The 25331-nt window shown below is 40.2% G+C and overlaps 1 protein-coding gene across 1 annotated transcript in view; it reads right to left on the bottom strand.

Annotated features, from left to right (window-relative positions):
• Positions 1–25331, bottom strand: part of Bach2 (BTB domain and CNC homolog 2) — a 356175-nt gene that overhangs the window by 127833 nt on the left and 203011 nt on the right. Inside the window, exon 4 of the mRNA XM_042679581.1 lies at positions 24070–24218. The gene's annotated coding sequence lies outside the window, so the exon portion shown is untranslated. The remainder of the gene's footprint in view (positions 1–24069; positions 24219–25331) is intronic.

Genomic DNA, 25331 nt, shown 5'->3' with positions numbered 1-25331 from the left:
TCAGTGGGAGAGGCTGTGAACAAGAGAATCAAATTGGCATTCTGAAGCTCTTCATTTAAAGGCATATATTTAGCAATTTGCTACGTCTGAGTTAATATATGGGTTAAGTTCCCTGTGAATGACACTTTCCCAACTCCAGAAACGTCATAAAGACAATCAGTTGCTGTGTGTCTGGCAAGTTAATGACTACAAGCCCAAGGGATGAGAGAATGGGAGAATGTTAACATAGATAAATGAACCTTAAGCAAATTCAGAGGAAATAGAAAAAAATGAAAGGACCCACCTCTCCTTCTCCCCACATCTAAACTACATAAAACCTCTTGCTCAGAACAAAAGTATCACTAAGACTAGTCTTTGAAATGTGCTCATCAGAATAATACTACACAAAGTGAAGGAAAAGGTAGTAGGGAATCAGGTAGAGATAATGAAGAAAAGAGTGTTAGAAAAAGATATAAGTAGTGAAGAAAGATGAAGAGAGGAAAAGTGGAGAAAGCTCTCTGCTGAGATCACAGGGTAAATAGGAAAGAGATACAGACTTGGGGTCAGGGTTAGGGGTATATTAAAAGAGATTCTTCTAGGGATAGGACCAGAGAGATAGGTACAAGATATACCTCTACCAGTCTCCTCAAGGCTGAAATGAGGCTAGTAATCATGATAACCTACTCCGAGGTAGGCACTCATCTAGGGCTTTCCTGTTTCTTGCAGAAACACTGCAAGAAGGAAATTATGCCCAATGTACCAGTAACACAACTGGGACTCTGGACAAGCGCTGGCCTATAGATAACAATTGCCCTGTACAAAGGACAGTCTTCCTTAAACTTCCTTAAGCTTAGTGAATGATATTATTTCTACTTTGCATGGCAAGAAACAGAAGCTTCAAGGCTTTGAAGGAACCACTCAGTCACACAGCTTCATGAGGCCAGGAAGCATGTGAACGGAGACTCTACCCAATGGGCCTATTTTATTGTCCACCCTCTTTGTAACTAGTTCCTGATCCCAACTTTAGCCTGGACTTTTTGGGTGGATATGTGCCAGGCCAACTGGGAATACTGGAGGTTGGAGATTACATTCCAAGGCCATCCTGACTGTGATTCTGAATGTAATGAGGCTTTGAGTCTTAAAAATACTGGGTTTGTGACCCTTTTCCAAGGGAAGCAATTTTGCCAATAACAGTCCCAAATTCCCCAAACAACCCAGAATGATCATGATAGGAGCCATGCTACCAATGTGGCTCTGGTTTCATAGTGGGCTAGCGTCCTAAGCAAGAAAATCTTGTTCTAAACCCAAATCTCTCGCCTTTATCTTCTGTCTTTTGTCTTGGTTGTCTTTGGAATACGTCTTTCAAATACCTAAATATGTTGCTTCCCTTTCTTTCTCTCTTCTTTTTCTTGGTTTCTTCAATAACTGAATACTTGACACACTGTTGTCTGGCCTCTCCATCCCCTCGCTATGTGCACACAGCTCTTAGTGTCTCTGTATCCTTTCCCTAATGTATTTTCTTAGTGGTCTTAATGCGGTCTAAGTACTGGACATGTCAGTGGAACTGTTACTGCTCTTTCTCTCAAGACCTCCACTGTCACTATCAAAAAGATACTGTTAACTTTGTCAGAGAAAGATACAGAAACTCTGGCAGGACAAGATGAATACTGTGAAAGAGGCAGGCTCTATGCTGTGGGATGTCTGAGGAGTGAGAGCAAAATTTCTAGAAAGGATCAAAGAAAGCTTCGTAGAGGAGATGACACTTGATTCAACAACAACTCAACAGACAACCAGGTGGGGACAGTGCAAGATCTTCCCAGGTAGTTGGAAAGGGATTTCGCAAATATGAGCTGCTATGAGAGAATATATGGCACTTCTCCTCTTTTTTTGGGGTAGGACATTATTTGAACTCAGGGCCTTGTACTTGGCAAGTGCACTTGAGCTATATCACCAGCACGTTTTGCTTTTATTTTTTAAATAGGATCTCACTTTGGCCTAGAGCTGACCTCAGACAGTAATCCTCCCCCTTCCACGTCCCACAAGCTTGCACCACCATGCCCACCTTCTCCTTTTTTTCACTTCCCTTTTTTAGTTCTTTCTGGACTTAGCTTTACTTTCTGATGTTCTTTTCTTCCAAGGCAGGGATACACGACATTCTCCTGTCTTAAGAAGTATCTGGGCTGAGTGTAGTGACTCACAACTCTAATTCCAGCTACCTGGATCACAGTCTGAGGTCAATCCAGGCAAAAGTGCAAGACCCTCTCTGAGAAATAAACTATAATCAAAAGACTGGGGTATGCCATAAGTGGTAGAGCCATTGTTTAGCAAGTACAAAGCCTCAAGTTCAATTCCCACTGTACCTCCCTCCCTCTCCCCCATCTGCCCAAAGAAGAAATATCTGTTGTATGAAGCTGAAAGGTTGTTATGTTCCATTGTTTTCTGTAAGTCTATGTGAATTTGCATTCCACAAATTGTACCTCTACCTTAGTGAACTATTTATTCGGGTAGGAAGACAAATGTCATCCACGTATTGAATGACAGCCAAGAAACATATACAGCCATGAATGAACATACTCCAGGGCTTTGGTGGAACTGGAGAGGGGTCTCTAACCCCTCTATCAGCTGACCTGAGTTTTAAATCAATGCTTCTAACCAACAGTGTTTGAAATAAGGCCTTTCAGGATTTCCAACTTACTTCTAAGGCTACCACTCACAAACTCTTCTCAAAGCAGTTTTCAGGCTGGAGGGTGGACAGACTTGGAGTCTTACCTTTGCAGGTAACAGTATGAGAACTGCCCTGTGTGATAACTCACACACCTGTCAAAGGTTTCTCTCTTCCTGCTCCTTCTTTGCCTTTAGCCTCTAGCACAATAACTCAAGGCCTCCTTCAAACTTCTGGCAGGTGAACAAAGAAAAATACCTTTCAGAAACCTGTCCTATCAACGGATAGAAGAGACAACAGAGCTTTCAGTAAAGAACCCTAAACATCCCAGCAAAAAGTCCCAAACAACCCTGAAAAGTGAGAATAAAACTACCAAAAGCTGACAGAGGGTAACAAGCATTACTTCCAGCCCACACTTGTCCTTCTAAAAAAAGCCAACCAACTACTGAAAAAAACCCCTGAAATATATGAAATCTAACATCGTTAACATATTTCCTGTCCTCACATAGCTTGTAAAAATGTTTCTGAGCTATTCCCTGGCTCATTTACAACGATGAGAAGGAGCAAAAAGGAAATGCAACAGATGGTACGGAGGGAGGAAGCACTACCATCCTCTTTCCCAGTAATTTGTCTTCACAGTAATTTATCTTTCCTGGGCGAGATTTCAAACTGTTTTTTGGATGTACCAATGGCTTACTCCTGATCAAGAACAATGCAGCTGAGGATCCTTTCAAAAGTGGCAGGTCAGAAGGCATGTTTACTACTGTTTTTGTTGTTTCTAAAATATCTCCTCAGCTTCCAGGCTCCCTCTTACCCTCCCCAAAGTGACTCCATGGGAGGATCTAATCTAATACTGATTCAGAGCTGACAGGTGGTACATGCATAATTAAAGATGACCTAACACAGAATGCTCTCATTCCTGGCATATTATCAGACACTTAAGCAAAGCAATTATCAGTAAGCAATCTTTTCTGTCAACAGAGATAGAGATGAAGCATTTCTTCAATTAAGGATTCTACAAGGATGCCATATGTGTGTGTGTGTGTGTGTGTGTGTGTGTGTGTGTGTGTGTGTGTGTGTGTGTATCTCCATCTGCATATACTTGGAAATGTTTAGTTTAATATTACGTCAGCTCACTGGAACACTTTGACCATTCAACATCTGCCCCCCCCCCCCCAAAGGCAATTTCAAACATCAAAATTGGGACAATTCTGGGATTTTTGTCAGATCCTGATGAACTGAGGAGGAAATCTCTACATTTTTCTGCTGAGGTTCACAAATATACCAAGTCTCCCTGAAAGGCAAAATGTGAAAATGGATAGAGTTCACATTAAAGCAAATTCAATTAAAATCTCCCTTCAAAGCAGGGTTTTTCCCTCCCCATGCTTTGCCAATATCAGAAGGATTCAGAGAATTACTATCAAGCCTTAAAACAACTTCTTGATCCTAAGTGATTTAAGGATTTTTTTTCCTACTTGGAAGAAATAAATGTTATTTTTTCTTCAATCTGATAAGGGTCCTCACTAAATGGATGCATTTTCCATTTTGAGTGAAGGATGGAAAGGAGCCTGCACTTCATAATAGAGTACTGTGATGTTGTTTTTTTTTTAAAATAAATTATAGTGCATGTGCTTTACATAAACAAATGCATTTTAGTTTTCCTTAGAACAGAAATTGCCTTAATTTTATAGTGAGACAAGTGACTTCCTTTTTATTTTTTAAAGAGTGATTTAGGAGTTAATGGGTTTTTGAAGCCCATGTTAAAAACTGCCTTGCATGAGACAGAAGTTCACAACGTTTGTGGTGCATATTTTGCCACATTTCACAAGAGGTCTTATTGTTTCAATTCTTACATCCTTATGTCATATGTGAACAAACGACCTCATTGTTCCCTGGATCATGTCTTTATGGGCTCTCCAGTGGTAGAGCTTTGTTGTTGTTTGCACTGATTTTTTCCCTCATCAAGCCAGAACAAAAGTCTCTTTTTCTGTAGCACTGGGAACTCAGGAACATGGCAGTACGGGGAGCAGTTGTCAGTAGGAAACACCATAATAATGTAAACAAAGTGCTAATGGTAATGGGTTGACTTCTGACAAGTAACAGAACAGTGTCTTCTATCTAACAGACTCTAAGGTAAAGCAGAACAGAGGCACTAACAGGGCAATTAAGAACCACCCAGTACACTATCAACTGTACAACAACACAATGCCTTTCAGATATGCTTCACTTGGAAGACCTTCCATTCAGAATATTATGGAGAAAATACCCACCACCTTTGGGAAAAACATAATCAGGTAGAGGGGAGATAGTGACAAGCAGGATCATTAATGGGAGCTTCAGCAGGACTCAAAGCTCCAGTTCATTATATTTCTCAGAACTAAGAATAGCTTCTGAATGAGTACTCACAATTCTCTATAGACCTATTTCTCCTAAGGAGCTCCCCCTTTCTCCCTTTCCAATTTCAATGTGAGAAGAGGAAGAGTGTGTAGTGAGGAGGGCGGCAGGAACAAAGGAAGCTCTTCAGAATGGAAGGAATCAAAACCAGCTCCATTTCTATGCTGTCAAATTCTTTCTATCAGTATTCAACTCAGAAGCACTCAAAGATGGAGTCTAATAGCATACTGCACCAAGACATCAGGGGAGAAGTCACATGTGTAATGTGACAAACAATCAAATATGTGTAATTTCCCAATTGATGTCTAGATGAAGAGAAAATATATATATGGATAGTGTGCATTAAAGTGAACACAGAAAATGGAGGCATCCCATGTTTGTTTGTTTTTGCTGGTTGTGGGGCCTGAACTCTGGGCCTGAGCACTGTCCCTCAGCTCTTCAACTCAAGGCTAGTGCTCTACCACTTGAGCCACAGCACCACTTCTGGCTTTTTCTGCTTATGTGGTGCCAAGGAATCGAACCCAGGGCCTCATGTATGCAAGGCAAGCACTCTACCACTGAGCCACCTTCCCAGCCCCATTCCACTAATCTTACTGAGGGAGAGACTGATTTCCCACATGGTTGTATGTGCTTACAGTGAATGAACAAAGGCTTCAAGGTAGCCTATACATGCTTAACATGGCACAATGCTGACATTGTATGTGATGCTTCACACATAGATGTTATTTCACAACATCTTTTAAGGTAAGGATGCTCTGCATAAAATAGAAATACCAGCATTCTATTGTTGACCATGCTTTCTCCTGCCCACCCGTCAAATCTTCTTTTCTAAGGATTTGGCTTTGTTAAACTTTATGTTGAATGACTTAGACTGTAACTAAGGTTACAATGTCCTGACATGGAGAGGGCATTATTTTGGAATGAACAAAGTCAAATTTAAGCTGGATATTGGTGAGTAACACCTGTAATCCTAGCTAGTCAGGGGTCTGAGATCTGATGATCACAGTTCAAAGCTAGCCTGGGCAAGCAAGTCCACGAGACTCTTATCTCTGATTAAACACCAAAAATCCAGAAGTAGAGCTATAGATCAAGTGGTAGAACACTAATTTTGAGCCCCAAAGCTCAAGGACAGCACCCAGCTCCCAAGTTCAAGCCCCAGGACCTATATAAACACAAAAAAGTCAAATCTAAGAGATAACTACTGCAGTTCACTTGTACTATTTGCAAGGCTTGTAAACAAACTCTCATGTATTTTCCAAGCTATGTGGTTTCCAGAAATGCTTTCTAGATTAATTTCACTAAGGACAAAATATGTCATGAACTTTAAAGTGCATCACAAGTGATGCTGTTTCATAATATCTGTCCATTCAGAAGGAGACATTTACTTGCTCATTAAGAGTGTCTATGATTAATGCCAGAGCAGCTAGCATTGGCTTGTTCAAGAACTGGCATTTAGAGCCAAATCAGACAAGATGACTAACACATCTTCAGTGACCTAGAAGGTAGCAGTATAACTAACATACTTATTTTCTTCCGTCAATTCTTTCCTAGAGATGGTAAGACACATTAACCCATCAAGGCCTCACTTCATTGCAGGGAGATAAAAAAAAAAACAGAAGTGGAAAAAATAAATCGTTTTCTCCTTAAGACACACTCTAGGAATCCACTGTTGTCAACTTGGAGTTCTTTTGCAAAATGCAATGTTATGTGCTGGTGCAGCTTGTTTCTCTTAGTGATGGAAGGTGGTGACAGGAAAGGACCGAGACACACATGTTCTTGTTCAGACTGGGCTGGAAAAGAAACAACTCAGAGGATGGGAATTAAATGCTCACAATGCAAGTGGGAGCATCACAAAAAGGAAAGAAAAGAAGGGCAAGCATTTATTGAACACCTAATATCATCCATGTGTGAATAATAAAGAGGAGAATCCAACACTGACTAGTTTATACAGAATACCTTTCATTCATCTCCTAATGTAAGCTGTACCCTGAGCAGACACTATATTCTTTTTCATGCACATATCTGTCAGTCCTGTAAACCAATTAACCAAGGAAAATACAAAATCCTCTAGGTGTAATGGAAGCCCATGACTTCCCATCCCTGCAGTCAGTTGTCCTGCAATACCTCCCTCTTCATGCTGACAGCCTCTCATTCCAACACAATGCCTTCAGGTCTAAGTAATATAATTTACTAGAGTGGGAATTCCTTCAGTACCCATGCAGCCCTTGATGACAGTATCATTGATGCTCCATGGTGTCATGGCCTGACACTGATACATCAGCCTTCATCCCTCGTTCAGAGCAGAGCATGCCACTGTGCCTTCCACTGTGCCCTTTTTTGGTGAATGCACACAAATTTACTCCATTCAGCCCTAATTATAAACCTTGCTTGCAATACTCTCATTGGATTTATATTTCTCATTCCAAATGCCAGTCTTATTGAAAATTCCAGTTTTCCTGAGGATTCATCCATTAGCGATAAACTAAAGCATTCTATGACTGAGTGCATTAAACCAACAATGTGGACATGCACTTAAAATACATCATTAGAGTCAATCTCCATTGCAAATGCTTTACATTATTCAACCAAAGGAATAATGAGTCTGGCCCCAGTCAGTGCCTCAAATTCCAAATGAGGGGTAGGTTAAAATCAGCTCTTATGTAGCAGGCAAAAGCACATGGTGTATGGATGGGATGCATTTCAGAATTTCTGTCATTCGTTATGAAGGTGTGGGAGGGAATCACAGCCAGAGCCTAATTTATCACCTTTTCTAGTCTATGATTTCTACAGAAACTTCAGTCTGCAGCAAAGTGTAATCAGGCTGGCAGAGATAATGGGGCGGGGTGAATGGGACTGAGCTGTATCTGCCACACCAGATGACTTTGAAAGTCATCTGGAAAGATCTGCTCAGTCTGAGAAGCATTCTTCCATTTTGCTCAGCAGAGAAAAATGGGTACAACAGCAGCAGCTGGATACACAGGGGGAAAGAAGACATGTGGTAATAAAAGACAAATTTTTCTGGACAAGTTGGCAGGAGGCATGTCCACTGTAGACTGACAGCTCCTAACAACTTAACACCCAGAAAATGGGATGCTGCTGCTGAGACAGGACCTATAGTTAGCAGCAGTGGTATCCAGTACAAACATGATAGGACATATTATGAAAAGGAAAGCTTGAAGTTATTTTTTTAAAAAAAAAACAGCAAGATACATTCATTGATAAAGTAAACCATCACTGTTTTCTATCTGTACCACATTTTAATTTCTTAGCTTATTGGTCTCATTTATCACTTCTTGTCAGGTCCCAGGTGAGGCAAAGTCAAGATGCTTTCACAATTTCTTTAATTTGATAAATGAAGAACAATATCCCAGGAAGGTCATGGAGGAGGCTGAAGGAAATATCTGATTTGAACTTCTTGCATCTAATTGTAAAGCTTCTTTTGTTGTTGTTAATAACAACAACAAAAAGACATGTGATACCCACAGCTATGACCTTACATTGGGAAAAACTTTGGTGGGCAAGCATACATTATATGAAATAGAAAATAATTTGCAAAAAAATAATGACAAGAAAGGCAACAGTTTTTTTTTTTTTTTTTTGCCTGTCAGCATTTGGCCATCTCTAGGATTGAGATGTAACCAGAATCATAATAAATGTACTGTTTTCTGCAGGAATCTATACCACCATGGAGGCTAATTGCTCCTCAAATTTTGCTCATTCCCACCTGAAATATTTAAAACCTTGCTTGCTTGATTACAACATTAGCGCTCTCTCTTTGCTAATGTATACCAGCAGGTCCTACAATTAACACGCACAGATGTTAGAACTGAAATACCCATGTTTAAATAAAAAACATAGTGTGAGGATAAAAATAACAACATGCTCGACACAATGCAAGTCTGGAAAGGAAAGACAGGCTTACATCGTATTCACTTCACTGCAAAATAAAAACAACCTCAAAGTAGCATTAGTAGCCTAGAACCACACCATTCTACAAATGCTGGTATCCTGCTGACAAAGCAGTGGTGGATCAGAGGCCAATCCTTTGTTGGTTAAAACCACCAAATGCCCTGGAAATCTCCAACATATCCTTATGATGTAACAATACAAATAGGAATACCACCATCATCATTTCACAGAGTACTTGCTGGCTCTGTGCTTTATGTACCTTACCTCACTGAATCTTCACGATCATCCTAGGAAGCAGGTAGCTATCTTCTTTCCATTTTCAAATAAAGACACTCAGGCCTAAGAGAGGCCTAAGCAGATGTTAATCCAAAAGACCAAGCTCAACAGGTAGCTAAGCCAAGATTTGCTTGGGGTCTTTTTCCTCCCAAAGCTCGCATCTCACTTTAGCCACTGTGCCACACTATCTGACACAGTTAGACGAATGTGATTTGCTGTCTTCATTTCTCTGAGGCTTCTGGAATGACTGCTCTCTTGACTCATGTATTTCACAGATGACATCAAACCGAAAAGCATAGAACACTTAAGAGCCATTCTCATTCTCTGAAAATTGCTCAGCCAGGCAGTTGGTGGAATGGGACAGCACCATCTCTGGGATCACAAACACACAAATTTCCCTGTACATGCTGGTACTACCTCTCTTTGATGTTTCTCCTAGCCACAAACTGGCATGTTATCACTAACTGTGGTGGTAGTAGACTTATAGGCCAGATGAAGGGGAGTTTTTCCTTGGTTAACTGCTCCTCTAGTATCCATCTGTGTCTATGGAGCTACTACAGAACAGGCATGTGTTCACCCTTTCCTTTCCCACCCCTACATCTGCATGCACACGTTTTCCAATGTCTAAAGACCTTTCCTCACTGCTCTAGGAGGTGACAAGAAACAATATTCTAACAATAAGCCCAAAAGATAAATTTAGTCAAACAGCATTTCCACAGGGTTATTGGTTTTTAAAAAGAGACTCAAGGATTCCATCCTTCCCTGACACAATTTGTTTATGTATGAGTTGTGCCTTTCTTCCTTCAGAAGAGGAAATGCTGATAAACTACCACATGTAGACAAACAGTGCAAAAAAAAAAAAACCCAACACAACAACCTGGCTGCCTTTTGCTATTTAAACAGAGACATGTTTATTTCCCAATATACCACTACTTACCAGACAGATGCAAAGGTGTGGGCAAATCAGTCATCAGAATTAACAGAGTGATTTTGCTTGCACTACATATTCTGATTTGTATGAATCTTATTTTTAGCCAGGCACAAAGGGCAATAAATGGAAAATCTTATTGTAACCGCTACTTTTTCTGGGCCACCCACACGACTCCACCTACCATACGACTTCATAAATGTAAAAACCCAACTTAGGGTTTGTCCTAACAAGGGATGCAAAGTGGCTAACATGTGTGACATTTTTTTCCAGTCAGTGTTTGTACTTTCATTCTTTTTCTGTATCAAGACTTTCAGGGAAAACAAGGCTCAGTTATCTCTGAGTATGTTCAAGGAGTCTAAGTTGGTATGTAATTCAATGTACTACCAAGCCTACCACAAATCACATGTCAGACGACCTTAAGCAAACAAATGCACTCCAAACTTTTCTGTCTATTAGGGACAGGCAACACTGTAATGTTTCCTTTTCAAACAATGATGACAAAATCAAAAGTTTTCTTCTAGTTCACAGAAACACAGTTTATACAACAGAGCAGACTCTTAAGAATGACTTTGCCAAGCATAAACCAATAGCATTTGTCTTAAATCTGCTTAGATAAGGACAGTATTCCTTGTCCTCCCGACCTTCTGGGCATTCCCTCTGTTGGCCTTGACCACATTTTACCGCCCCACAGCTTAAAGCTTACTAAGCACTACCCCACACATCAAAGTGATCGCTGAGTCAGGAATCTGGTGTTTATAGACAACCTTGAGAGCAAAGAAGAAGAAAAGACTCATGGAAAGCATGTCTGCTTGGAGCACAGAGTTGATAGACAGTACATTTTGATTATTCACTCTCCTGGTTTTTAATGAAAAGCTAGTGATTAAGGCCTCTAGGTACTCAAGAAAATGCTTGTTCTCCAAGCCTTCTGCAAAGAATGTCAGTGACTAATTTTTAAACGTCTAGATCAATAAAATAGGTAAGATACAAAAGAAGTCAATTCAGAGAAAAAAAAATCATTACCTGTGTGCTTGCTCATTATCCAGAAAGTAGAAGAAATGTTCATTCATCCTCTGGTAGCTAATACATACCCAGCAGAGCTAAGATCTTCTTCAGACAATGCAGATACTAGAGCTAACGTGATGTCTCAGGAGATCTCTTTGGGGCTTTAATCCACTAGCGTCAGAACTTCTGATTTGTGTTGTAAAAACACAGGCAAGTAATTACAAAAAAGTGGGTCACACACCACTGAGAAACAACCACATCGTCCCCAAGTCAGACTCTAAATGACTGTGCTATGACAAAGTAGGAGGGGTCTAAACACAGTGAAAGCAAAACTTTTATGTGGTGAGAAGCATTTTAGTTTTCACTAGTTTAGGTTAGGGAAAGTTGATCTCAATGTCAACTACAAAGCCAACTAACTTTTAGTATGCTTTTGAAATTATATGCCAAATGTTGGCTGTTAATGTAATGGGAAATTAGTATACAGTGTCATAAACAATCTGAAGGAGAGTCTCAGGCTTAAATGACATGTCAACCACCTAATAGCTCATACTCTGACACAGTCAAGTGAGACGGACAAATGAAACCAAAGATAAAGAACTAAATTCTCACTATCCACTTTAGCAATCTCCTTTTCTGAGGCAGGATCCAAGTACTGGATACCACTTCCCCACACCTGTACTCTATCAGGACATCAAGCACAATCACAGATATTTTCCAAAGTACCCGTCAACATCTGCGGGAGGACAGTAAAATAGTTACCTGAATTGCACCTATCCATTCATCTGTCTGTCACTCAGAAGCTTGAGAACTATTCAAGCCAATCCATACTAAATTCATACTACTTGAAGGACACAAAGGATCTGGAGGGCTGCAAAGAGAAGTCTCTGCTTTCAAGGAACTCAGTGTCTTGCACTGCGATGATAAGATCTAGCTAGGACCAGTACCAACACAGGCCATTTGCTCAAACAAATTAATCTTTTAGCAGCCGCTTACTACACGCTTCTTAATCTATTCACACTTCCCATATAAATCTCCTATGTTTTATCTGGATTTTCCCTCAGATTACTTTGGATAAGGATTAGGACTCATCTTAACCCTAAGTCCCAGCACTCTCTAAAGGAGATACAGTATGACAATGCTCTCTAAATTACAGAGATTCAGCATAACCCAGAGGACAAGCTTCACACCAGAATGATCTGAAGAAATGCTTCTTTGATGAGAAATAAGGATGCAAAGTTGAAGGAAGACTCTGGATCCCAATGTAAGAAGGCAGATACTTCAATGAAATGTTGTTGCCACACATTATACAGTTAGATATTGCTGAGTCTATGCAAGTATCTGCACAAGAATCAATTGATATAATTTGAAGGAAAAAAAAGATTGTCAACCAATAAGATGGCATCTGATGTCATCATTCCTAGGCTTTACCAAATTGTGCAATGTAATCAGTTCAGAATTGGTGCTAGAAGGCCTGGAGGTATGGCTCAAGGGGTAGAGTGCTAGCTTAGCAAGCGAGAAGCCCTGAGTTCAAATTCCAGTACTACCAAAGTATGAGTTAATAGGCTATCTGAGGAGCCAGACTTATTTTCTTTTTTTAATAAGTTTTTTATTATGAAAATATTGTATAGAGGGTTTATAGTTACATGAGCAAGGTAATGAGTACATTTCTTATCAAGCATTGTTGCCTCCTCCTTTGTTTTTCCCTACCATCCCTGCCCTCCCACCTCCTTAGCTACACCCTACCTCTCCCCTTCCCTGGCCCCTCCCCCTCCCCCCCCCCCCCCCCCCCCCCCGCCTAAATTGTAAAGTTCCTTTTTCAACATAGCCTCTTGTACATCTCATTGTTGCAATGGGTCCACCTGTATCCCTATTTAAACAATCTGTTTTTTCCCTTCCCCTTCCCAAGTTGTAACATCAAATACAGTGAAAACAGGGGTTATACTGTGGGGGAGGGACATACAAAGCAACAAAAAAAATCATGTGGTACCTTAGAAATATATTAGAAACAATAGCAAGAAAGAAAAAAAAACACTTGTGTCCTTATCTTGGGGTTCATTTTGCTTAACATCATCTTATCTGACCTTTTCTGCTTGTCTCAGATACATACTAGTTATTGCAAATAAGGGAAACCATGGGACCTATGTTTCTTTGGGCCTGGCTTACTTCACTTAATATAATTTTTTCCTAGTCTTTCTGTTTCCTGACAAATGGGGCAATGTCATTCTTTCTGATGGAGGCACAGAATTCCATTGTGTATATATACCACATTTTCTTGATCCATTCATCTACTGAGGGGCATCTGGGCTGGTTCCATATCTTAGCTATGGTAAATAATGCTGCAATAAACATAGTTGTGCTGGTAGCTCTAGTATGGCCTTGTTAGTGATCATGTGGGTAAATGCCCAAAAGTGGGATTGCTAGGTCATAGGGGAGCTCTATGTGGAGTCTTTGGAGGAACCTCCATACTACTTTCCAAAGTGGTTGAACAAGTTTACACTCCCACCAACCATACAGTAGGCTTCCCCTTTTGCCACATCCCCTCCAGCATCTGTTGTTATCAGATTTCTTGATTATAGCCATTCTAACTGGGAAGAAGTAGAATCTCAATGTTGTTTTGATTGGCATTTCTTTTATGGCTAGAGAGGTTGGGCATTTCTTCATGTATCTCTTGGCCATTCTTATTTCCTCTTCAGAGAAGTTTCTTTTTAAGTCTTTAGCCACTTATTTACTGGGCAGTTGTTCCTTTGAGGGTTTGTTGTTGGGGGATTTAATTTTTTGAGTTCCAGGTATATTTTAGATATGAGACCCTTGTCTATCATATGGCTAGTGAAGATCTTCTCCCAATCTGTGAGCTTTCTATTGATCTCGCTAGCTATGTCCTTTGCCATGCAGAAGCTCTGCAACTTCATGGAATCCCATTTGTCCAATCTTTCTTTGATTTATTGTGTTTCTGGGCCTCTATTAAGAAAATTTCAGTCTGTGCTAAGAAGACCTAGGGTTTCTCCTATTCCATCCTTTAATGTTTTCAGGGTGTCTGCTTTGACTCCAAGGTCTTTGATCCATTTGGAGTTGATTCTGATGCAGGGTGATATATAAGGATCTAGCCTTAGTTTTCTACAGGTGATTAGCCAATTTTGCCAGCACCATTTACTGGACAGGCTGTCTTTCTTCCATTCTATTTTTTTTTAGCTCCCTTATCGAAGATTAGGTGGCTATAGGTCTGTAGGTTCATTTCTGGGTGTTCTTTTCTTTCTTTTTTTGGGGGGGGGTCCAGTCATGGGGCCTGAACTCTGGGCCTGGGCGCTGTCCCTCAGCTCTTAAGCTAAAGGCTAGCGCTCTGCCACTTGAGCCACAGAACCACTTCTGGCTTTTATCTTTCTTTGCTTATGTGGTACTGAGGAATCGAACCCAGGGCCTCATGCTGCAAGGCAAGCGCTCTACCACTGAGCCACCTTCCCAGCCCCACTTCTGGGTTTTCAATTCTATTCCATTGGTCTTGAGGTCTGTTCTTGTGCCAGTACCAAGCTGTTTTGATCTTTTTTTAAAAAAAATTATTTGCTGTTATACTACAGTTTATACAGAATAAATATGTATAGTGATATGTCACCTAATAAGGTTTCAACCAATGATGGACACCATATCAAAGCTTATAGACTTACATTATGGTAGCTGTTTAAGTATACACTATGATATTCTCCAAATGACAAATTAGCTAATGACACAATTCTCAGAACATCTCTGTTATCAGTCAACCCATGACTATATTACTTTTATGATATGTAAGACAAAGCTATTTCTGTTTTGATAAAACAGAGCACATATTTTCTGATTCTGGCTCTTTGTAGAAATTAATTAATATAGAGGACCCAGTCTAAGAATCTGGGTGAGTGACAAGGCATGGGTCATGGGAAAAATACACTAGAGACAATAGATTATAGCTTATAATAAGGGACTCCAAGGACTTTATAAAAATCCTGCTACCCTGAAAGACTGCAAATACTATTCTGGGGTAGAACAGTAGGAAGGCCAAAATGATCTCCCATTTCTGCGCTTTCTGCCTGCAACAAAGCTGCATGTGCTGAAGTCCTCTGAGTAATCAGTGGAGTGGGTATCCTTGAAGGTCATGATGTTAGTCTCCTAGGTTAAATCAGGGCTCAGAGCAAAGGTGTTATTTCACTAGTGACAACTACTTCCACAAAATAAGCACACAAACCATTTCTTTAAAAAAACAAACCAACAGAGGGGAAGTAGCAAAATGCTGAAGCCAGGACACAGGTTGACCCATTGTAACAATGAGATGTACAAGACACTATGTTTGAAAACAAACTTTACAACTTCAGTGGGGGAGGGGGAGTTGAGGAGGTGGGGAAGGAAGGAATGGTAGGGGAAAACAAAGGAGGGGATAACAAGGGGTAACAATGCTTGATAGGAAATGTATTTATTACCTTACTCATGTTAACTCTAACCCCTCTATACAGTATCTTTACAATAAAACATATATATTAAAAAAATAACAGATTGGAAATTAGAATAAACTGGTAAGTCAACTGCAACTGATATATGGTAGGCAGTTTTGTAACAATTCAGCTTTGTCTATTTGGAGATTCTCAGGGAATATTATTTGAAAGTTACGTTTTCTACATTAACGTATATTTAACATGTTGACAAAATCACTCCTGTCTGGACTGTAGCTAATAAAAAATTAATTCTGATGATGCCATGAACAGAACATAATTGTGAAACTGAATCTATTACAAATAATATCACACCTTCTTCTTTTAAAAATCCAGAATTGGCGGGGCTGGGAAGGTGGCTCAATGGTAGAGCACTTGCCTTGCATGCTCAAGGCCCTGGGTTCGATTCCTCAGCACCACATAAGAAAAAAGCCGGAAGTGGCGCTGTGGCTCAAGTGGTAGAGCACTAGCCTTGAGCTGAAGAGCTGAGGGACAGTGCCCAGGCCCAGAGTTCAGGCCCCACGACCGGACCCAAAAAAAAAAAAAAAATCCAGAATTGGCTTTAATAATCACATACATAGACAGGAACTGGTAGTTTACCCCTACAATATTACTTACTCAGGAATCTGAGATCTGAGGATCGAAGTGGGAAGCCAGCTTGGGCAGGCAACTCCATAAGACTCTTCTCTCCAAGCAAAAGTGGAGCTGTGTGTGGCTCAAGTAGTAGAACACACTAGTCTTGAGCACAAAAGCTCAAGTCAGTACCCAGGCCTTGACCTCAGGACTAGCACACACATACCAAAAAAAATCACATAAATAATTCTCAAGTGACTACAGAAGCTAAATATATAAGCTCATGAGATTATTTTATGTTACTTTTTTTTTTTGGCAAGAGTAGGGTTTAAACTCAAGGACTCACTATTTAAGCCAGGCCCAAAGTCCTTTTTACTTTAGTTTATTTTTCAGGTAAAATCTCATGCTTTTGCTTGGGCTCCCTCAAACCATGATTCTCCCATACTTACTTTCCTCAAAGCCTACAAGTATGTGTAACTGTACCTGGCTTTATATGTTATTTTTATTATTATTATAAAGGTGACATACGGAGGGACCACAATTATATAAATCAGGTAATGAGTACTTTTTTTGGACAATGTCACCCATTCTCTCACTCTCTCCCAGTTTTTCCCTTCTATCCCACTCCCAAGATTATAGTTCATTTTCAACATAGTGTATCTGTTATTCTTAAAGTTAATTCTAGCATAACCTTCAGATTATTTCTGAAGCATACAATGAAAGCTAATGCTTAAACTCTGGTCCTGGAAAGACAGTAGAAGACAAAACTTGCATAGTTTTTCAAGAAGAAAAAAAAAAAGAATGTTGTACCTCTCTTTTCTCAGTGAACAATTTTAGAATCTTATTAAGGTCCAAAAACAACTACAATGAAACCTCAGCTAAAAGGACTAGTTGAGAACAAAAAGAATTTTTGTTGTTGTTGTTTCAATTTCCTGGCTGACACCTAATAAATGTTATTTTGTTGAAGCACTTTCCACGGCAGTTTCTTTTCCTAATTATAAAACATTTAACCATTCTCAGTGATTCAGCAGGTCAATGTCACCAGCTATAAATATCACCCAGTGTGTATTTCTCATACACAGAAAACCAAAGTTATCTTGTTTTTGGAGCCATTAGTTCTGAAAAAGGGAAGTGGGGTATGTGTGGTAAGGTGGGAGGGGTGGAAGGGAGGTGGGGTGTGTGGGAAGGGAGGGTGGAAAGTAGGAAGCTTAGTTAATTCAGGGTCTGGGAAACTGAGTTCCAGATAGCTATACAATCAGTAAATGCAAAGCCAGTGTCTGAAGCAAGGCTCATCTGACTCTTAGGAAATATGAGGGTCAAAAAAGGACACCCCAGGGGGCTCCTATACCTTGTATCATTTTACTTGGGTAATGCTCAATTTCCTAGTCTTCTCTGGGGGAATCTGTATGACCAAACAAAACTATGGCCCCTGAACTGAGGTGTGCTTACTTGGATTAGATTCTATATCCTTGCCTAGCTGCCAGAGTTTGAGGTGCTGGGACCACATGGATGCCAGAGATGACTATGCCCTTATTTTGTTCTCCCTTGGACTTTTTCATCTGAATTTTCTTTTCTATAAACATTTTAATTGGCTGAGAGCAGGTGACTCATCTCTGTGATCCTAGCTGTTTGGGAGTCAGACCTGGAGGATTGAAGTTTGAAGCCAGTCCTGGCAGAAAAGTCTTTAAGGTTCTATCTCCAATTTACCAGCAAAAAGCCAGGCTGGAAGTGTGGCTGAAACAATAAAGTACCAGCAAGCACAGAGGCCTGACTTCAAGCCTTAGTAGCAATGAGCATGCACACACACACACACACACACACACACACGTAGCAATGAGCATGCACACACACACACACACACACACACACACACACACACACACAACCACTTTAATTCTTTCTTTAAAATTTAAATGTTATAACAATTGAGTCAGAAACCTTTTGCTTTGGTCTCCCACCTACAGGAAAGCATGAAGCTTTTTTTTTTGTTGGTTTTTTTTCTCAGCAGGTTTGGAAAGTTCAGTGTGAGAACCAACTAGATTTACATATGTTGTCCTTTAAATTCATGACTTCATTTTATGCCTTTTTTTGGCTTTACCATTTTCTTAAGCCAAATTTACATGTGTATGAGTATGTACATATGCATACATACACACGTCTTGATATGTTAAAGAAAAAGGAAAACAATTTAGGATATGGTATTGAATCCATGGACTCCTACATACTACTCCAACATCTTGTCAGCCTCAAGTCAAGGCCTGAAGACCATGGAGACCTGAAGCGAAAATGGCTGTTGGCCTGGAGAGAATCTGCTGCTATTCTTCAAAGGCAGCATTCTGGAAACAGAATAGAAGGAAAAGCCAAGAAAAAAAGCGTCCAGTAGGCTAACCCAGAGGGTTAGCTTATTCTCAGAAAACTGCAGGTTGCTCATTGACTTGTTCTATGATTTATGGGCACACAAATACATAGAAATTTGGAGGTTGGGAAAAATCTTTCTTTGCTGGAGAGTATAACGAAGCATCAGAGATGTTAGATGCTTTGCAACAGGAGAACCAGTTGCTTGTTCTTAGTTTCCTGTTTCTCCTATACTGTAAACAGTGCCAAGTCTACAGTCCCTCCTTTCTCCCTACATACCTGCCTCTACTGAGTGAGGCCATTAGGAATTACAGTCAGGCACAAACTCCCTAACTCTGTCTACACAATGCTCTGGGCATGCGCTGGCATATGAATACAATTCAGAGGTGTTAGATCAGCCCAACTATAGGAGCGCAGGTGGTACCCCACTACCCAGCACAGGTGGCTGGCTACATTCTTCCCTCTACCCCAGTAAGGCATGCTCCTCTAGGTGGCATTTTTATTGAGACTACAGATATTTATGATAAATTTCTGTGATGGATTCCAATGGGTTTGTCCTTACTCTAACAGGAAACACATTCCTAAGATGGATGTATCCCATTCAGCTGATGCTTTATCTTTGCAGGTGTGAAGAAATGGAGAGGGAGTTCAGGCTCTGCTCTTACTCCCCCCTTTCAAGATGTAACATTGCTATCAAGCACTAGTTATTAGGGCTCCTTCCAGGAGCCCTAGAATTGATTTTTTTAATTGTGGTAACAGACATAAAATGTATCATTTTAATCATTTTAATGCACACTGAGGTGATGTTAAGTACATCAAATTGTTGTTCAACCATCACCACCTTTTATTTCTAAAATCTTATTTTCATCTTTCCAAATCTAAATTCAACATCTATTAAATAATACTTTTCCCCATTTCTCTGTTCCCTTTTCCCAGCAATGACCCTTCTATTTCCTTTCACATTTCCTTTTTTTTTTTTTTGTCGGTCATGGGGCTTGAACTCTGGGCCTGGGCGCTGTCCCTCAGCTCTTCAGCTCAAGGCGAGCGCTCAACCACTTGAGCTACAGCGCCACTGACCCTTCTATTTCCTGACCCCACCAGTCTGACAATTCTAGGTACTTCATGTAAGGGAGAGCATTTAAAGAGTTCCCTTTTGTGTCTAGCTGATTTTATTCAGTATCTTCAAGGTTTATCCACATGGTGGCATGTGACAGAATTTCATACCTCTTTAGGCTACAAAATATTCCCCAGTGTGTACACACCTCAGTTTTGAGTCCATCCATCTGTTGATGGACATGTGAACTTTCCCCTCCTTTTGATTGCAGTGCACACTGCTGATATCAACAGGGAACACAAATACCCATTTAATTCCCTGCTCACACTTGTCTAGGGTTTCTACCCAGAAGTGGAATTTCTGGAGCATACTGTATTTCTGTTTCAGTGTTTTTAGATCACCATACTATTTGGACTTCAGTTTTATAAAAACAATAAACTTTTCAGTTTTAGGTTTACAGCAAAATTGAGCAGAGAGTATAGCGGTTTCTCATATAATTCTGTCCCCCTCTTCTCTTAACAGCATCTTTGTTTTTGGTGATATTGAACCTTGCTAGGCAGGCACTCTATCAATTGAGCTATGCCCTCAGCCCTAGTACTCAGTTTATGGAGACTCTGACAGGGGTAAGGAAACATTTTTTCTGCCAAGGTTCATTTGGATATTTATAACATCATTTGTGTGCCACACAAAATTATCAAAACAGGCAGATGGCTGTGACCGGCTGACACGAAGTATATAAAAATATAGTCTGTCTGTAATATATCAAATAATTATTTGGAGGCCTTATGTAGTTCCTAGGGCAGAAGTCCCCTACCCCTATAAGACCTTGGTAACAGAGTGGTCTTTCCAAGTGTACAGGGAATGATCTAGGCAGGTCCCGCCTTGTCTAGCTAGTTATCAAAGCCCAAGATTTACCAAAGGAGGCACAACAGCCTTCTTCACAACAGCCTTCCTCCTTCCAGATCCGTGGGTCTGACAAAGCACAGCCTACCCACAGAACAGTCTGGTGTGTACATGTGAGATTCACAGGATGGCAAAGCAGAGGTTTTGGATCAGAAGTGTCTGATCTAAGCCCCTTCTTTCTCTTCCTGCTGAATATGCCTCAGAAACTGACAATTTTCCCTCCAAGAATGCTGTGCAGAACAACTAGCAGTGTCTGACAGACATGCTAAAGTTTGCAAGGGTGGAGTAATAGATAATTACATCACTTGCAACCCCGTCAATCCTGTACCATCCTACTTGTTCCTTGGGCAACCGCAGAGGATAGCTCTGGGTACATTCCACCAGGAATCCTCTCATCACTTGTCACTTTTTGTCTTGCTTTAGTGCTCTTAGGAGTTTATTTTAAACATGTGCATTTAAATCTATCTCCAGGATATTTTGGCTTCATACTATTAATGTTGATGCAATAGATAAGTTCCTTCATTACATAGTTACTTGGCAATTGCTTTTTTAACAGTGGTTATTCTTAATTCTAAAGTGTTCTAATAAAAGAACTATAAATTCAGAATACTTCTTTGAATGATAAAATGAACACATCCAAGTAGAATATTATAAATAACAGATTTAAATGCTCAGCAATTTCCAAAATATTTCCTGGACTCAGATTGATTCAATAAAGTGAAAGAAAAAAAATGTCATTTACAAATCCTACAATAAAAGCTCAGAAACTCACTAAGTACATGCATACTGATAGGCACGTAAGTGCACTTTAATGTACCTCCACATGTCCAAACGTGCCATTGTTTTAACGATTCTCCTATGTTTTCTATTACTGTGGCACAAATGCTCTTCATGGATAGGCAATTAGCCTATTTGAAGGCAAATTTAATAATAGCCTATCCCCTAAAATTTATCAGTCCCAAGAACCCCATAAAGCAGTGGACTTGCTGACCTGAGTTACTTATTGGAGGTGTGCCTCCCTTTTGTAATTGAAGTCACATTTAGGTGGATGAGGGAGAAATAATACAATGCATGATATTTTCCCAACCCTGGGGAAAAAAGGTTTTCCCCTGGAGTGTTACCGAAAAGCATAATGAATGCACCTGTAAAAGGACTATAGCTATTCATTGTCTGTGGCTGATTACAGCACTTATCATATATCCTGAAAAACACAGAATATCTAGTACCAGCAGGGAAGGAAGAAAGCTGTCATGGAGTTAGGGCATCTTCAGTCTGGACTCTCAAATATGAAGGAAGGTATAGAGAAGATGTTACATGTTGATGTTCTGAGTAAAGCATTCTCTCTCTCTTTCTCTCTCTCTCTCTCTCTTTCTCTCTCTCTCTCTGTGTTTTGGTACTGGGACTTGAAAAGTCAGGACCTGGGCACTGTCCCTTAACTTCTTTGCTCAACACTTGTGTTCTACCACTTGATCCACAGATCCACTTCTGGCTTTTTGGTGGTTAACTGGAGTCAAGCATTTCATGGGTTTTCCTATCCCACTGGCTTTAATCTGTGATCATTATAGCTGAGCCTTCTGAGTAACTAGGATTACAAGTGTGAGCTGTCAGAGTGAAATGGGTGCTTCTTATCTAAGGGAGTTCTTGAACCAGCTACTTTATCATAACTTGGAAACTTGCTTAGACAAGCAAATTCCTAACCAGCACACAATCTACTGAATGAACAGTCCTGAGTCTGAGGCTCAGTAGTCTTTCCTGTAGCAAATCTTCCAAGTGATTCTGATGCGGGCTAAAGTTTAAGAAGGTAAGAGTTACCAGGTGCCGGTAGCTCATGCCTGTAATCCTAGCTACTTAGGTGGCTGAGATCTGAGGATCATGGTTCAAAGCCAGCCCAGGCAAGAGACTCTTATCTTCAATTAACCACCAGAAAACTAGAAGTGGTGCTGTGGCTCAAGTGGTAGAGTGCACACCTTGAGCTGAAGAGCTCAGGGAATCACTCAGGCCCAGAGTTTCAGCCCCATGACTCTCTCTCTGTCTGTCTCTGTCTGTCTGTCTGTCTCTGTCTGTCTGTCTGTCTGTCTAACTGTCTCTCACACACACACAGAAGTAATGAGTTAAGAAATTACCATTATTCAGATTGCATAAAGTTGCAGAGCTTCTGCAGGGCAAATGACATAGCTAGCAAGATCAATAGAAAGCTCACGGATTGGGAGAAGATCTTTACTAGGGTCTCATATCTAAAATATACTTGGAACTCAAAAAATTAAACCCCCCAACAACAAATCCTCAAAGAAACAACTGCCCAATAAATAAGTGGGCGAAAGACTTAAAGAGAAACTTCTCTGAAGAAGAAAGAAGGATGGCCAATAGACACATGAAAAAATGTTCAACATCCCTAGCCATAAAAGAAATGCAAATCAAAACAACATTGAGATATCACCTCACTCCAGTTAGAACGGCAAAAATCAAGAACTCTAACAACAACAGATGCTGGAGGGGATGTGGACAGAAAGGAACCTTACTTCATTGTTGGTGGGAATGTAAACTTGTTCAACCACTTTGGAAAGCAGTATGGAGGTTCCTCAAAAGACTACACATAGAACTCCCCTATGATCCAGCAATCCCACTTTTGGGCATTTACCCAAATGTTTACAAACAAGACCACACTAAAGCTACCAGCACAACTATGTTTATTGCAGCATTATTTACCATAGCTAAGATATGGAACCAACCCAGATGCCCCTCAGTAGATGAATGGATCAAGAAAATGTGGTATATATACACAATGGAATTCTATGCCTCCATCAGAAAGAATGACATTTCCCCATTTTTTAGGAAATGGAAAGGCTTGGAAAAAATTATATTAAGTGAAGTAAGCCAGGCCCAAAGAAACATAGGTCCCATGGTTTCCCTTATATGCAATATCTAGTATATGTATGAGTCAAGCAGAAAAGGTCAGATAATGTGATGTTAGGAAAACGATCCCTTAAATATGTATTTTAATGTTTTTTTTCTTTCATGCATGTGTTTCTAACGCATTTATAAGATTATTTCTTTGTTGCTTTGTATGTCCCTCCCCCACAATGTAACCCCCGTTTTCACTATATTTGATGTCAGTATAACTTGTGGAGGAGATGGGGACAAACAAGTCGTTTAAGGATTCAGGTGGACCTGTTGCAACAATGAGAAGTACAAAATGTCATGTCAAAAACGAGCTTTACAATGTCGGTGTGGGGGGCAGGGGGGAAGGATTGGGTGGGGGGGAGGGGGGAGGCGGGAAGGGAGGTGAAGGGTAAACAAAGGAGGAGGCTGCAATGCTTGGTAAGAAATGTATGCATTATCCTGCCCATGTAATTGTAACCCCTCTGTACAGTATGTTCTCAAATAAAATAAAATTAAAAAAAAAAAAAAGAAATTACCATTATTCAGATTCTAGCTCTGGAAGTTGTCTCAATTATAACTCTCCCAACACTTGGTTAAAATAAAGGTAATTTGTGAGTGTTTAGCTATTTGTTACTATCTCCTAAGAAACTATATCTCACTGCTTAGTTAAGGAAGAGAAATCTGAATAAAAACTTACATATAATTTTCCCAGGTCCTGTCCTGGCTTCGAGTCTTAGGATGCAGGGAACTGGATGAAGGGAGAGATGAGGAGGCCACAGCAATCCATTCAGACATGGACCCCAAAGCTTGACAGGGCAACCTTGTGATAGGTTAGTGAGAGTCCACCTAATCAGAGAGGAAAAGTTGTCCATTATGAGAGTAAACGTTGCCAAGTGACCAGTCCCCCTCCCTAGTGCAATCTCTTGACACATTCATTCTGTACTTTATAGCTTCTCTAGTAACCTACTGTGCTTCTGGCTATGTGTCTCTTGAACCAAGCCACACAAACAGAATCTACCCAAATAGTCCAAGGTACCAACACTTGGGCACTACCAGGTAGAAAGCTCATTCTTGAGGTGCTTCCTTTAGTAAGCATCCCTCACCCAGTCCTCTCACTCTCAGAAACTCAAGGGCAGCTTAGGGACAGGTCAATATTCAGCCAGTTTCCTCCATTTCACCTTGGGAATGTTTTTTCTTCCAAGTTGGAACATTACCATTCATGTGGCTCTTAACTAGGGAAATTCAGGAAGTCAATGATTCACTTGTAAATTCTGTCTAAGGTGAGATGGTCCTGTTTCTTTTAAGACCAGCAATATATATTTTATGGTGATTAATTCATATAGACTTATTATAGAACGTGTGGACATTTTTAAAAAGAGGGAGAAAAAAGAGCAAAAGTAATCTTGACACCAATAAATCACTAATGATATTTGTTCAGATTTATAATCCCTTCTCTGGAACCCTTAAAGTTGGATATGCTTCAGAATTGAAATTATTTTAGATCTTTTTGGGGGCCAGTGCTGGGACTTGAACTCAAGGTCTTGAGATCAATCACTCTACCACTTGAGTAATGCAGCCATCCCTTTTTGCTTTAGGTCATTTTTACACACAGTTTGTTTTTGCCCACAGCTGGCTTCAGATCATAATATTTCTAACCTATGCCTCAAGTAGTTTGGGTTACAGACATGAACCACCACACCGGGCTTTTAGTTAAGACAAGGTTTTACTAACTTTTTTGCCCTGGCTAACCATAAACTATGATCCTCCCAATCTCCACCTCCTGAGTAGTTAAGTGTAAACTATTGTGCTTGGATATTTTAGATTTTAGAATCTATTATGATACACTCACCATTTATCACATATTATCCTATCAGAGTCTGGATCAGCACTCAATCATCAGACACATTAAATATCTCTGTGCAAAAACAGGGGCTTACTCTTATGTGTTTTTTTTTTTAT

The sequence above is a fragment of the Dipodomys spectabilis genome, unplaced genomic scaffold, assembly GCF_019054845.1.
Source record: "Dipodomys spectabilis isolate Male_0828 unplaced genomic scaffold, ASM1905484v1 ptg000053l, whole genome shotgun sequence".
Taxonomy (NCBI): Eukaryota; Metazoa; Chordata; class Mammalia; order Rodentia; family Heteromyidae; genus Dipodomys; species Dipodomys spectabilis.
The sequence above is the reverse complement of the archived record's forward strand: the minus strand, read 5'-3'. Positions and strand labels throughout refer to the sequence as shown.